This window comes from Meleagris gallopavo, chromosome 13 (genome assembly GCF_905368555.1).
Source record: "Meleagris gallopavo chromosome 13, MGAL_WU_HG_1.1, whole genome shotgun sequence".
Classification (NCBI taxonomy): Eukaryota; Metazoa; Chordata; class Aves; order Galliformes; family Phasianidae; genus Meleagris; species Meleagris gallopavo.
In genome coordinates, this window is record NC_139416.1 from 14,737,319 (window position 1) to 14,751,229 (window position 13,911).

Sequence of the window (13,911 nt, forward strand, 5' to 3'; positions counted from 1 at the left end):
TCACCCCAGCACTAATTCCAAGAAATCTTGCAGCTACAGAACTCTCCAGAGCACTCCTTCACATACCAACACTCCTCCATCAAAAAAAAAAAAAAAAAAAAAAAAAAGTCTTAAGAAAAAAATCTACCAATTACAAAGGGAAAATTATTTGCCCATTCTCACACTCCTATCCCCAAACAACTTCTTTGCATGCATACCTCAGTTTGGGAAATTACAACACCTATAGGTTATACCAATTTACTGCTTACAACACACTGAGTAAATCAGGACAGAAAGAGATGGAATGAAGCAGCTCAAGAAGTGGCAGCACAATTGCTGATTTAGCAGCAGAAGAATCCAAACACTTTACAACTTGGAAACTTGCTCTCTACAGGCTCTTCACACAGATAAGAAAGTGAATTATTGGTGAGACTTTCATTTATATGTCTCTGCAATTTTTATGCAGAAAGCATAAGCACAGACTGCTTTAAATAATTTCAGATATTCAGCACTAAATAAGCAGCTCACTTTTGAGAAACAACCAAGAAAAAACATTCCACAGAATGTCATTTATTCCTTCAATGGGGAGATACGTTTCATCAGGGTGGATGCTTAAGTGGAAATGAATCTCAGTGCAGAGACTGTTTCCAGCAACAGTTGTTAATTAAGTAGTAAAGTACTAATAAAAACTTAAGTCAGGTTGTATTTAAATACCACTATAATTATACGTAATTACAAAAAAAAAGTGCAAAAGCATTCTGCAATGAAGTGCATTTTGTTTTCATGCATTATGCAAATCAATTTAAAAACAGAAAGGATTCTAATGGCCACTACACAGCAGCCAGCGTCCAGGCAGGCTGTGAGGAGGGGCTCTTATTTATAAACAGGCTTTCCACTTCCCTAACAAGAGCTACAGTTGAGAAAAGAAAAACTTAGAAATATTCAGGGCACTCAAATAGGGCAGCCATGAACACACCAGTAAGTTCCACTGTAAATAGACGGAAATTGCATCATAAATGGAAAAAAAAAAAATTATTCCTATTCTTAACACAAGAACAAATAAATACACAGGAGCAGTGGAGCCAGCAGCTCTTCTGTGTAGTCAAGATCTAAAACCAACAAGGAAGAGCTTGTCAGGAAGGCCACATGCTGAACTGGCAAGGGGTGACACAGCAGAAAGCTGCTCTCAGCAGCACACTGCAGAGGGTATGGCATTCTGTTCCAGAGAATGGGGCAGCAGAGGCACCAAAACGCTTTGCCATGGATAGAAATGGTTAGAGAGGTGTAAGCAAAACGTGCAGGAAGCAAAAGAAACCCCACGAAACAGCTAATAGTTATAACTGAAAACTATGTCAATGAAGATAAAAAGGCCAGAGGGAAAAAAAAAAAACAAAAAACAGCATAAGAATGAAGTTGAAATGCTGTCCCACAAAACTGCAACCATAGCAGAAATTAAATAAAATGTACCAGTGAAAAATGTACCAGTGAAAAATGTTGATAATGTACTTATAATATTATCTTCAGAAGATAACAACCAGCAATAAGGAGAGAGAAATTCTGATTTTCTGTCAGCTCCTCTTTCTGCTGACAGGAGTTTGCCACTTGTGGTAGAAATGCAATAAATACCCAACACTGTGCCAGAGCTGCTCACACAACCTTCATATTCCACAGTAAGAGCTGTTTGTGTCTTTAAGGCTGATTAACAATAGGGTGCAGTGAACGTGAGCCCAGCTTCCAGAAAAGATACTGTTCTTAAATCAAATATTAAGTCGTGTTCACAGAACCACTATGAGAGCAGATAGCTTACACAGTGCTCAGGCAAACTCTGCTCACACAGAATTGCCAGTTTTGGTGAGCATCAGCTGATAGCAGCACACCACTGAGGCACATGTGGAACGTGCTGGTGGTGACATAACATGGCTTTCAGACGGTCACCTTTCCCACATCCCTAACCTCTGCATGTTCAGAAACATTCTTTCTGGAGAATTAAGTTATCAAATCACACTCCAAAATAGAGAGATTGGATTCGTGGAGGCTTAGATTTGTTTTGCTTGTGCATTACCTGCATATCATCTATAAACACACTACATCACAGATTGTTTTTGGTTTCTAATGAAAACAGTGGCCCATAGGCTATACGCATAGAAATAATGATATTTTTAAAATAGGAAGAAGGCCTCTTTCATTTGATAAGAAGAATGGTGCACTTTTTAGAGATTCAAATCTTACCTGAAACATGAGAAAAATAGGTCATCTTCAATGGATATAAAAGGAATTACAGCCAACAAAGAACATAACGCCAAGCCCCCTTGCTTGCCGTGAGGTGCTCACTCTATAACTCAATTAATGCTCTGAAATGAGAACATTTCTATTCTGCAAGAATTCCCAGTTTTTACTGTGTAAAATCTGCACTTTGAACATTAAGGAAGATGACATTTGTATTATAGGAGCGTGATTTGCAGCAGGTTAATGTTCCACTTTGTGAACAGATTACCAGAAAGAATCTTCCCTTGCCATAAAAGCCACTTTTTCCTTTGGATTCAGAAAGCTGATTTCACCACGTAACTGAGTCATCAAGGAGACCGCTGAGCAGCAGCACCAGCCAAGAAATAAAGATTAGATTGCATCTGCTACTGCTCAGCTCTGCACCTTGCTTTGCCCAAATCCATCTGTAGTCAGCCACCATACTGTCCAGCCCTCTCTTTGCACAGCACACACCACAGCTTGCTTTCCAGATGTACCAGTACACACAGCAGCACTGCCACTGGTACGCTGAATAGTTACTTTTTGCCTTGCTGGGGATCCTTAAGATGCAGGCACTGCAGTGCTGGCCAATGTAAGACCAAGATCCCCAGTGTACATTTAGCTCACAGACTCAGTTCTCCAGGTTTTACAGAAGAAAGCTTTGAATTTGAGAGTCAGTAGCAAGTTCATTTTCTGCACAGGTTTATGTTATGTTTTTAGGAGAATTATGTCTCTCTTTATTTTCTGTGGCATTATATATCTACTGCTACAGATATCCCTCTGTTCTCCAGGGGTTGGTATTGGGGCCCATCCTGTTTAAAATCTTTATTAACGATTTGGATGAGGGAATTAAGCACATCCTCAGTAAGTCTGCAGATGACATCAAGTTGGGGGGAAGTGCTGATCTGCCTGAGGGTAGGAAGGCCCTACAGAAAGACCTGAACAGGTTGGATCAACAGGCTGAAGCCAAAGGGATGACATTCAACAACACCAAGTGTCAGGTCCTGCCCTTTGGTCACAAGACCATGCAGTGCTACAGGCTTGATCCCATACTAAGACTTGGCTCAATTATGCAAGATGTTGTGATAATACAGACGAAAATGCAGGTCCTGTTGCATAAAAAGGAAAATTGACTATCAGAAATGCACAGCTGTATATACAGATATAGGGAAATGTACTATTGACCTTGCTGTACTAAAATCTTTTTTTTTTTTTTAACCAACTTGAGTGAAAATAGCATCAAGCCCAGAGACAGGAGGTACACCGGTTTTGCTTATCAGAGTATACCTAGCATTCACACAGACTCATTTATTTCAATCATCACAGTAGAGGGAGATCTTTGAGATCAATACAAAACAGAAGGAGACAAAATATGTTTGTATCAGATTTAAAAATAGGTTTTGAGGCTGAAGATTAAGAGACAAGGAGACAACAGCTAAAAAAAAAGAACCTTGGGTTAACAGTGCAAATCATTATAACTACTAGAGAACAGTTAAAAAACTTCACCAACAAAGCAGTTAGAAACTAACAGTGCAAAGCATAAAAATGATGATGTCAAAAATGGGGCTTTATTACACAACAAGGACAACTGAGTGCATTTTTTATACAGATAATTAGAGGAAATATAATGTTTCTTTCATAATTGCACCGTGGAATTACTCACTTTGTCTACAGATCCCTTGGCAGCCCGCATAGTGAAAGGTATTACAGGTGAAGTAGGACCCAGCCTAAATATGAGGGAGAGAATAAAGCACTGATTAGTTTGCAAAGTACTCCAAAGTCAGATAACAACAATGGTTAAAATAACTACAGCCATGCAAGGATACTGAAAATTGAGTGCTCACAAAGTGCACAATGACTTTAACAAGCAAACGAGCAGTTAGTGGTACCACATAATTGATTTTATGAACACTTGATTCTAAAAATATAAAGATACTGTTCTGTGACCAGCAGGAAGACAAATAAATTAGGGACCTCGAGCCAAAGAGATTTCATCTCAGAAAAAGGATGGCTCCTCACCTTTACTCAATAACCTCTTTTGAAAATACTGGAATTCTAAGTTCTAATTCTAAAACCCCAGGGAACGATGGAATTTAAATGATCTGTGATGGTGGAAGGCTGCAATCCAGGTTCAATTCTCTCCTTCAGCAAAATGTGCAGTGTGACACAGGAACTGATTTTAATCTCAAACTGCAAAGATATTTAGGTGTTGTCACTGAAAACACCTAAGCCAAAGTGTATCAACTATGCACCATACCCCACCATGAGTTTCGAATTCCATCCAAATTCTTGTGCTAAGTTCCAAAGCCATGCTTTGGAGAAGAAATAAAAATAGATTTTTTAAAAGCTCAGACGCAAAAGGAGAATGGAGAGAGATGTTTGTTCCATATGTGCACACCGCTCTACCCTTGCATGACTGTCTTTCTCTGAGTACTAAGGTTCCTCTGAAAAATAAACATCACACAGACTAGCCACTCATTCACAGATGAGATTAAGTGCGGAAATAGAAATTTATGTAAAAGCAGAATTTAGTGACTAAGAAATTAGTCACTGGACAATTACATTTGCAAATAAATAATACATTCTGCATGAATGCTGTCTACAGATCTCTCTTAGAGGCAGACCTCTAAGTGGTCTCAGACCAACAACAAAGCTTAGGCGGCTTTCCAGAGGTCGGGATTAGCACTTGGGATCTCCTGCTGAGAACCTCGACATTTTAATTTGCACTGGCCAAGACCCTCAGCAGATCAATCATGTAATCTCTATGGGAAATCTACCAAGCATATATAGAAAGTAAAAAAAAAAAAAGGGAAGAAATTCTAGAAGTTCTTTACAATAAAGGACTATTTGGAGGTGGTGAGTGAACCTCAGCATTTAGCTCCAATATAAGGCAGAGAGCTGCAAGGGAGTACGTATTTCCATTTGGGCACAGTTCCAATATTATATTAATAAACTAGTTCTTTTTTTTTTTTTTAAACAGAATCAATATCCTGTTTAAAAGTGATTCTCAGAAGAGCAGAAAATTATAAAACATTAGTATTAATCAAACTTGTGCTTATGAAATTTTGTTAGATTTAATAGGTACATTTATGTGGGTTTTTTTTCAACATGTGAACACGTTGAAACATTGCCCCAAATGTCGGTATGATGTGCTCATTTGAGACACACAAAAGCAATATTTTTCCCTCACTAAATGGTGATTCCATTAATTCTAATGGAGTGCAACCTCTATTATCAGGAATTACAAATTTTCTTTTGCAGAAGGTTCAGAAGAAACTTATCCAAAGCAGAGAGGCCTGCCTGGGAAACATCAGCAAAAGCAGGGACGTGGAAGGAGGCCGCAAGAATGAAAGAGGCTGAAGCTCAGGAGAACAGAATGTCCAAAGAGATCAGTGATGTGGTTTGGCTTGTGACCCTGAGGAATATTAAAAACACTCAGAAAATACTGTTTGGGCTGAATGTTGATAAGAAGGTTGGACAGATGAAAGATTTTGCAATCTGGTTCAAAATCTGAAGTCATACAAGATCATCTCCTAAGATGAGAAAAAGTCTGCTGAATAGAAATGACTTTATAAAACAATATTACCATGCAAGTCTTAATTTAGCCATAGCATTCATTACCAAACACAATTTAAAATACATCGTACCCAGGGAAAGTTACTTTTAGAAGAAATTACTTACTCCATCCAGAATGTCATTCTAAGCCTCAAACTTGCAGATTGAGCTATTTAAACTATCATACTGAATAACTGCAGCTTTTTTAGTATGACCTATGATGGAAGCTACACTTGAGAAAAATACAACTGAAAATATCAGCTGCATAAATCAAGGGCTGAATGTCACTAGAACTTCATGAAAGACTCAAATGCAGCTTTATTTACTGAGCCTTTTGCGTTTGCAAACACAAAAAAGTTTCAAACAGTAACTTTTTATGAGGTCTACTGGAATCCTCCAGTGAGAGTTCACAGCGATGCCTCTGAAACAAACAGAAAACATTTTTAACCGTGAGTGTCCTGTGAACTTCACATCTACTGCCCTACAGCTGAGATCACTGCAATGTCTCTAACCGTGGTTCCACAAGTTGATGAGTGGGAGAGATGTGACAGTTCATTCAATTACTCATTCTTCCCAACATACGTGTAGCCTTTTATTACAAAATACATCATTCACGTGGGGGAAGGTAAGTTATGCTATTAACAGCCTTCAACATTTCTACCTTTCCAATAACTCATTTCAACAACAACTCAACGTTTCAAGCCCTCTCTCCTTTCTGTTACCTTTAAGAGACATGGGTGTTCATACCATCAAAATGTCTTCAAAATGGAGCACTCAAATCCCTGAGTTACAGAATGCTCCCCATTTACACGTACAAACAGAAATGTCTGCAAACTAAAACCTAAGACTACAGACACTCAGCTGTACCTGCATATTTTGCAAGTGCACAACCAAAGGCAGTCTGCTCCAGGAAAGGGAATCAAAAGCTACAGGCTCTTTTGCATATACTGCAAATGAAACCACAGATCGTGGACAAGTTTCTCTTCTATTGTGCTCTATCTTTCCTAGGACTTTTAAAATAAATACAAAACAATTCCTGCTTAATCCACCGTAAGCATGCCTTTGGGGTCTTTGCAGACAGCTGCAGAAAGTCACTAGTGCCACAATACAGTCAACAGATTTGAAATATTAACATCCACTACAGTAACATTATTTTCTGTTGTTACCTCTGTCAGCAGTTATTGCCAGAGGACATCTGTATAAAGTAAAAATTCTGCCCTGTGTCACCACATAAGGCTACAGTTCTTAGTTAGGTGCGTGCTGTACAGTGGCCAGATACACATGGCCTTTGTTTCTGCAGTCACAAATTTTGATATAAAGGACACAGTAAAACCTCTGCATAGGTGCAATTAAATAATAAAAGAATGCTTGGCTATTCTTGTGCACTCAAGAAAATAGAAGGATAAAAATATAGTGAAAGATTAAACTAAACTGTCTTATTTTATACACATACAGTCAACCTATTGGCACGTTGTATGCATGAGACTCTCACATGCAACTCAAATAACTTGCTCAGCAACAAACACTGGATTTTTCATACCTTGTAACGAGAAACAAAGTTGTCTTCCACGCTCTAAGTTAAGAGCAGCTTTGTTTAAGTGGTTAAATGCTCTTGTTCCAGGGCCAGCCACCAGACTGGGCTATGAGCTCACAGAGCAAGCTTGTCTATTGCAGAGGTTTTATCACAGAAAGTAGTACGAGGTTACACAAGGTTACTCTGGTCCCATTTAGGAAGGGTTCTCAGCCTGATTATTTGCTTTATGCTTTAAGTCAACAAATCATTACAATGAAGCCCAACAAAGCCTCTCTCACAAAAACGTGGTGGGGTATTGCACAGCAGCAGCTTGGTAAGCTACAGTTATGCTACAGAAATCCTCCTGGCTTTGCAGCCCCAACAAGGTAAAGCATAGCACAGCAGCTCTGTTTTCAGTTGATAATGTCTTTGCCAGACTTGAAACGTTCACGCCAGTAGTCTGGCTAGATGGAGGGGAACAGCAGATAAGCAGGGAAGAGAATTAAAACACATTTGGTAAGATAAGACTACACAAGGGGAAGGGAACACAAAGAAGCTGGGAAGCACCACGCACGGTGCCAGCAGAACAAGTATTTGGGAAAACAGTAGTATAGCACAGCCCTGGATGATGCAATTCCATATTACTCTTTCCCTTCTGCTCAGGATGGTCACACACACGGCTTAGTCTGTTACGAGAAAAAGGCTGACTCCAAATGTGATGGGCGGCAGAGGGAACAGCAAGAAAAAAGGGAAGTCCCTGTTAGGACACCTGAATGCTGATGGTGGAAATTGATTTCACCCCCACCTCTGCTTGCTTTCCTCACAGATGGAAAATCTTTAGAATCAGACTTATTCCATAATTCCTGAGCTTCTGAGTGGAGATCCTAGTAGGACATTTCTGAGTGCTGACCGGCTGCAACGGGAGCCATTCCCTGATCATATGATGTACCACGTGGCAGTGGAAAAAACATAATTCAGGTCCTAGGAGTCTGTGTTTATAGGCAACCAGAGCTACTTTAAACTGTCATTAGGTTTGCTTTGCTTCAGCTCATTACCTGTAAAATGGGAACAGTACTCACACATTTTTTGGCCCATTTTGAAAAGAAATGATGATTGCAAAACAAACACAGCGGAGCAGAAAGCCTCTGAAGGAATTTATCAGCTTGTCTACATGGCTCAGTGTGAATACTGTGCATATGTCACTGGAAAAAAAAGCCAAGTTGCTGGCCATTTAACGTACAGGAAGTTCATTTATAAATTTCACTCTTGCAATTTGACAATGTTCTTTCAACAGTTTGCACAAAAGATTTATAGAAGGGGTATTATGCTCAAGATTAAACTCAGCTGATGGATGAATTTAAAACAAACTGCAAAGCAACACGAATTTCACCTTTTTGATGGAGGCAGCACATACTCAGATTCATGCATTTTCCAAGCACTGCAAACAACGCTGCAGAATTAGGTTACACAGCAGATCTTCCTCTACAACACAACTTTTCTTAATGGAGATTATTTTACAATCCCCCTCATTCAGCTCCATGCGGAACAAGAACTACAGATGAATTCTTGCTGTTACAGAAAAGGAATTAAGCATGAAACAACACTGAAAACTCCAAAAATAACTTACTCTTTTTGAACTCTAAGTACTTTGGAAAACACACACTGCTGGATAAGCGTGTATTCATTACTGAAAGCCTGGCTTCTGCACTACTGCCTCCGTACATGGTCATAACCAGCAACTGCAAGCAGGGTTTTCACTGCTGCTGAGAGGAGGAGGAAGCATAATGTAAAACGGAAGAAGTATGTGCACTGCTCATGTACATTAAAAACCAGCTGTGAATGCATGCCTTCATGTGCAACAACTACTGCAGCAAATCCTATAAGCACAGATAAAATTCAGACAATTTTTCTTGTAGCCTCCTCAGTCCCCATCTACATAAGTTCTCCTTGCTGACACACCCCAACACTTCCTGCATTCTGATCTCATGGTCTTTTGGCAGTACTCACTATGAATCCCAATCCTCATGTTTTAGTCAGTTGCACTCCACTGGATCTACCAGGAGGCACTAACATTCAAACTGATACACAGAGAGGAATCTGAGATGTTCAAAGCATTTACAAGGTCAGAAATGCGGCTCTGCTGACATATTTACTTAATTCATTCTTTACTTTTTACTCCAGAAGTTGATAGGTGGGGCAGACGACAGTGACAGCAGATCATTTCTTACTGATCTATAAGAAACAATACTAGGTTCTTACCAGTCTGTATCATCCGCCAAAAACAACGCTGATGTATCTGAGTGTTCTGACACTCAATATTCTCCTACAGATGTGAGTGAACACAGCAGGAAGCTGAGATCACATCAATTTCCCAAACCAGGCTTCTCAGTTTTAAAACCAATACATGATTCAGGAGAACACTTTCCTTATTTTCACAGCCAGTATAATGCAGGTGCTCAAATACAATACTTGGAGTGGTTATTTCTTTCCCCACAAACTGTTCAAATATTATCATTCTGGTGCGATGTACATCTTTAATGTATTCTTTGATTTTATTTTGCTTTTACGTAGGTATCTGCTAGTTGTTTAGCTAGGCTGCAAGAAAGATATAAATATTAGTGGCATAAAATATTGTACAAACGTTACTCTGAACCAGATCTCCAAGTTGTGCATTATGTACTGTGATCTACTAAAGTAAATGGAGCTGCAATAGCTTATGCACATGGAGAATCTTTTTTATTATATATGCAAAGTGAAATATTTTTTCTCCCTTAGTCATGAGACAATATCAAATCTAGGATGTCTTTGTTCCAAAGGTCTTCCAGCACACACTGCACTGCACAAGGCCCTGAAACCTAAGAAAAGCAGAACAGTGAGAAGAAGTTGCTAATTTCAGAACATGCAGCTGATATTTATTGTAATTCTAGACCATCTCTGATTTTCCACCGCAAACTATGACCAGCTCTCCCAAAGGCTAAATAACCAACTTCAGCTGCTATGATCTGCACAGAAGAGTCTACTTCACTAAAATGTAATTGCTTCTATAATTTTTTAACTTCAGTTTCTTCTCTACTAGATAATCATTTATCCAAGCTTTAATTTCCAAGCGATGTCCTCTTGACATCTTACAGTATTTTCTCAAAAAGAAAATAATGAAGAAAACCTAACAACAAAGAGGATGGCGAAGATGAACAGAATCATGGAATCATGAAGGCTGTAGAAGACCTCTGTGATCACCCAGTCCAGATGTCAACCCATCCCCACCATGCCCACTAACCATGTCTTGTTCCTTGAACAACCCCAGGGATGGTGACTCCACCACTCTGAGAAAATCTTTTTAGCACACTGTTTACCTGCCTCAAGTGTGGTTTATGTGTTTCCTGCAGACTTAAGTCTTGAAATTACATTTTTCCAAATAAGAATTTTCATAACAGATTGGACTATTGCTTTGCCTTCTAACAGAATCAAGAATTCACAGTGTAAGACTTACACGCTGTACTCCCGCAGCCCACACACCATAAAGGAGCATACTTTGTTTACAAGTGGGCAAGGATATTGTTCCCAATCTCTAAAAGCAGGAACAGGTTTGCTCTGCACCATAGGGCTGACGAGGATGCTCACCATTAATTTGAATTCATCTTCCCTCTTAAGACAATGCCATGCGTTCTTAATCAATACCTAATTAACAATTAAGGGCACCACACTGGCAGCTCTGCAAAACACAACCTCTGCCGCCAGCTCTTCTCTGCTTCATCCTACTGCAAATCCTTGATCGAGAAATGGGAAGAGAAGGAAGATGCAGCTGTTAACTCCTGAAGAAATCATTCAATCCATGGGGAAAAAAGTAAAATAAAAAGCAGTATCTTGCCAATATTTTCTTGCAACTATAAAATAAGAACTTTGCTAATCCTTCAATTGACAGTACGTTCAACAGGTAGTATATTTTCCCAAGATATGTCATAGTAGCACCCCCCTGTGCTCTGTATTCCAATAATCTAAAATACAGTATCAGCCAAATACAAAAGGATAAGAGACACTAAGAAATTAATATGCAAAGCTTTGAACACAAAATGATATCTAAGGCTGTTGTATACGGGTACCTCTTTTATTAGATTTTTAGTTCAGCCCTGCAGAGAGAAGGAATTAAAGGCACAGATAAACACCCACTTTGCAAAGGGTCGTTCTGGTGGAAAAGGTTAATCCCAGATGTTCATCAGCAGTTCAGCTGCAGAGGTTACTGCCTTTCAGAGCAGTTCTTGGCTGTTGCCTTTAAACAGCATGAAAACCACTTCAGGCAAAACAAACGAGATTAGCATAGACCTTCCTCTGAACACAGTCAGAAAAATCCAGATTAATGAAAGTTGGAAAGATGTCCCCTGCCCTCACCCCTCCAACCCACTCCTCCTCCCCCTCGTGCAATGAGCAGCACTTAACTGACTCCTTTCACTATCACTGGATGCTAAACAGGTAAATAATTGACTTTGCATTGAAGAGGCAAAAACTGGGGAAGGGGAAGAGCAGGGAAACGCCCTCTTAAACTGAAATCTTGGTTTACCATGAATTAGAGTAATGAAGAAGCCTGGGCTTCATAGCTTCAATATATAAAAGGTAGAGACAAGAATGGCAAATTTATTTCACTTAATGAGAAATATTATGCGTCCTTCTCTCCTCCACACAGAATAATGGCCTGGAAAAGAATAAACTAACTTTAACTATATTGCAAGAAAGTCTTAAACCATCCCAGGTCATCTTCTTTACTAGGTTTGTTTTCTCCTAACCTTCTCACAACAAGAAAATATTTTACCATGCAGCAGTTTAGAGAGATGATTCAGATTGCGTTGCATTTTCCAAACCTAAAACACCAGGATGAATAATTACAAGCATGTTCACCCTTGCTATTAGTTATAAAGCCCTCTGGGGCAAGCTGTTTAGTTCCTGCCTTCAAAGCTGAAAACTATGTTTCCTCCTTGAGAAGCAATTCAGAGACTGGCATGGTTTTGATAAAGAAATATTTGAAACACAGAATAAAAAGAATCCTTCATTATGGGCAGATGCTGGGAATCTTTTTCCCCCAACCTCTTCTCTCTCTTTGAGGAAGACAGATAACTAAAAGTTTAGACGTACAAAAAAAAAAAAAACCAACAGCAACATCAATTTTGAGGCAATGTATATTTCAGCAGACAGCACATCAGTCAGTTTGGTTTATAGAACCTCAGAAATGATGTTTTAACTTCTACTGCTGCTTCTGTCTGTGTAGAAAATACATGTAGTTTCTCTGCACTGGAGAACAACAGATAATACTGTCATGTTCAAAATTACTCTTATTGCTTATGCATAGGATAACTACATTTGTCCTGCAGTTAATGCTATGTGTTCTAGTGCATGCTTGGTTAAAAAAATTGCATGTGTCTTAGTGTATGTAAAAGCATTTATTGATGCAGTGTCTTCTTTGTGGAAACAAAACCAAACAGCAGAGCTGCTGTACATGTTAGGAACGCTAATTCAAAATCACTCTTACCCTAAAGCTAATTACACCTCACCATGGCAGCTGCATTTCTGCAACACAAGGGTAACAAGCTCAGACCAAAACCTCCAGAGCTCTTCAATTTCCCCTGCCCACTGCAGATAACAATCTCACCAACTGGCATTGCTCTTTATCTGAAAAAGTAACAAAAGTTTTAACACATTCTGAGGAAGTCCTGTGAGGATGAATTTAACCCATTTCCTAAAACTGCTCTGTGCAGAACAGTCCAAGATTATTATTATTTTTTACAGAAGATAAAGCCAGACTGATCTGCTTTGTAACAGCACGTAAAGGAGAACACATCAGGTTTGACGTACGCAGCACAGACATGAACTGAGAAGGGAAGGCACCTCCTTTACACACATATTTCTGTACTTCCTTGTAAGCTCTTCATGACAGCAGCTAGATATTTTTCATACTGCAATGAGAAGCACTAAACCGAGTATGGCTTTAAGACTACTTCACTATCAAAATAATAACAACCTTCTTTGACCAAACATTGCTTGCTTGGTCAAGAACAAATATTCTGCCTAGAATTTCCTCCTCTGCTTCTTTGCTGTAAGATTACAAAACCCGTCACTACGTTAATCACTGAAATGCATACTTGATGAAGGGGTTTCCTCAAAATGCCACTCATTCCTACACTCATGTCACTTTCTGTTACTGACTCTGCCTTGCTATTCTGACTCCTCTCAGTTTGCCTTGAAGGAGAAGCAAGCTATATTTCAGAAAAGACTATGAATACAGAAAGTCAGGTGTGTTGTAATCAGGCAGCCTTTTATATACGGTGACAGAAAACTCTGCTGAGTCCAATTTCCTGCCTCCCATCTTCCATGTGTCCCATCCAGCAAGCTGCTGCCCTCCAGTCCCCTCGTCTTCAACAGGCATTTTCAGGAACGTAATGGCACACAGCAGCCAGCTGCCAGTCCTAGAGGCAAACTCTCTCCCAGCGCATCCACATGCAGCACTCCATACAAGTGCTCCTCAATGCCATGTTCAGTGTCCCTGCTCCAAGCAGTGCCCAGGCTAAAAGCCACAAGGCAGATGGGTAGTAAGGCCCAGGGTGACACAGTAGATGTGATTCCTGCCAGCATTC